This window comes from Chiloscyllium punctatum, chromosome 50, assembly GCF_047496795.1.
Source record: "Chiloscyllium punctatum isolate Juve2018m chromosome 50, sChiPun1.3, whole genome shotgun sequence".
NCBI lineage: Eukaryota > Metazoa > Chordata > Chondrichthyes > Orectolobiformes > Hemiscylliidae > Chiloscyllium > Chiloscyllium punctatum.
Genome location: NC_092788.1, coordinates 1,820,364 through 1,822,730, shown reverse-complemented (window position 1 = coordinate 1,822,730; position 2,367 = coordinate 1,820,364).

The following is a 2,367-nucleotide window of genomic DNA, read 5'->3' as shown; positions in this document are numbered from 1 at the left end:
AAGGGTGAGAGAGGGAGTCTTTAGAGAGGGTCACAGCATTTGGGTTTTAATTCCACCCTGAGAGAGTCCTACCTCTCAGATCCTGGGGATTGACAAACTTTAACCCCAGGCTTCAAACCTGTTTTAAAAATGACAGGGCCACAATCTGACAGGAACCAGTTACCCAGAGGCCCCTAAAACCCAGGGTCCCCCCCAGAGGAGATTAAACCTCGGGGTAAATAAACACACAACTCACGTGGGCCCCCACGGGGTGCAGCCTGTCGACCAGGCCTCAGGCCTCAGGCCCGTGCTCCCCCTCTGGAGGTTGTTCTTTCCTGGACTCGAACATTTTGGATCTTCACGTTGCAGCTTTCCAAACAAAGGTTCCTCGGGATAAAAGAGGGAAAAGATTAGTTGAAAGGGGGAGCAAGAGCATTTTGGAGGCAAGTTACACAGCAAGATCCCAGGGTTAAAAGCACCTCTGCCCAGCTCCAATGTATTAATGTATGTAACACAGTCAGCAGTTGGGATGGAACATGGTGTGGGAGCAGATCTTCCCAGGGATTGGAGGGGGATAGTGAGGGAAAGGCATCAGATTCTTACACTCTGCAGTGACCTGGGATCAATTGTCTTTTACTGAAAACAGTTCCCAACTTGTATGTGCCTGTAGCTCCCTCCAGTCTGAAACCCTCATGACCCTCTCTCCTGTCTACTCTCTCTGAGCCAATGGTGTCTTCATTCTGCTACTGACCCTTCAGTCCCACTGGTATCATTTTTTCCCACCTTCTCTCATCCACGTGAAGGAATTGGACCCTGACAATTCCATTTACACTGTCTCCCATCAATCTTCATAGGATCCATATCACAGAGGTTAGACAGTGTTCCCAGCAAACACTCCCAGGGCAGAGGGAGCACAGGGTTCCAGACAAAATAAAGCTCCCATTAAACTGTCTCCATTTAAATCCCTAGGTCAGGTAGAGAATGGGGTCAGATACAGAGTAAATCTCCCTCTACACTGCAGCATTTCAAATTCCCAGGCCATTTTGAGCTCGGCGTTAGGTACTGATTAAATCCCCCACTTCCCCCATCCTGTTCACATCAAACTCAATCAGGATAGCTCCATCACTGGGTTAGATACAGAGGATGTGTCTGTTTGGATTTCAGCCCCAATCCAGTTGGTGATGATCACGGCCTTGTTAAGTGTGTTTGGGAATGGGGAGGGAGCTGGGAGCAGGGTGATGGTGGGATAGTGGGGAGCAGAGCTGTCTTCCAAGCAGTTGACCTGGGTCCGATTCCCAGCCATTGCAGTGTTGTGGTTTGTAAACAGCCTTTTAAAGGTAAGGCACTGGGATAAATCGAGGAAATAAATCTTTCATTCTGTGGTAAACCGGATCTGTCAGATTGCTCCTTGCTTTTCCTGGTGATGGTTCCTGTGAATTGCAGTGTGGAACCGGGCAGCATTGCTCGGCATCTCAGAAGCTTTCCCCTCTGCTGCTTCCCATTTCTTATTGAAATATTGGTTGCAGCACAAGGATGGGTTTGTTTTGTTCGAAAAGTGAGAGACTGCTCCAGTCAGGAACCTGAAATAATTACAGAAGCCACTGGAAACACTGAACAGTTCCAACAGCTTCTGTAGTGGTGGGGAGGGAGGGTTAATGTGTCAAATCTACACAAGGATAAAATAAACTCCAGCCACAAAACAATCAGAAATCCTGACTCTGCAAACATCCTTGTAAATCTTTTCTGAATCTTTACAAGTTTCACCCCATTCTCCCGATAGCAGAAAGACCAGAATTGTGTGGTTTATGGAATGTTACGATATCCGAACAGTTGCTGTTTATAGTTAAATAATGTTCATTTGGTTCAGGTTTCCAATCGAGTTCGGTTTGTCCAATCTTTCTTCCTTATGTTTGTGTTACAACGATAGTGTGGAGTAAAGTGTATTTTGATTCAAGCCTGGCAGTTTGACCAATCACATTGTAACGCCTTACACTTGTCTTCAGGAAATCAGGAAAAGGGGTCTAGACCATTTTCTTAAGGCAGAGGATTTTGGTCTGGTTCATAACATCCTCAATGTCATCAATTCATGTCCCTCCAGCCCTGAGCAATGATGTTTACAGATTACTGGAGGATACACAGACACATTAATCGGTATTATCTTGGACAGGAGTCATTTGGGAATGATATTCCTCAGACCATCAACTCTCAGCTCGGCCAAGGATGAAGGCCAGGAATCCGGCACAATTGGGAAAAAGCCCATTTCCCGGGAGACTGAGAGGTCACTAACAGAGTGGGAGCTGGAGAGTCAGGAACAGAATAACAGGGACAGTCTACTCTGTTCACATAGCCTTCACCCCTCAGTGAATCCAGTGGCAGGAATGACTGCTA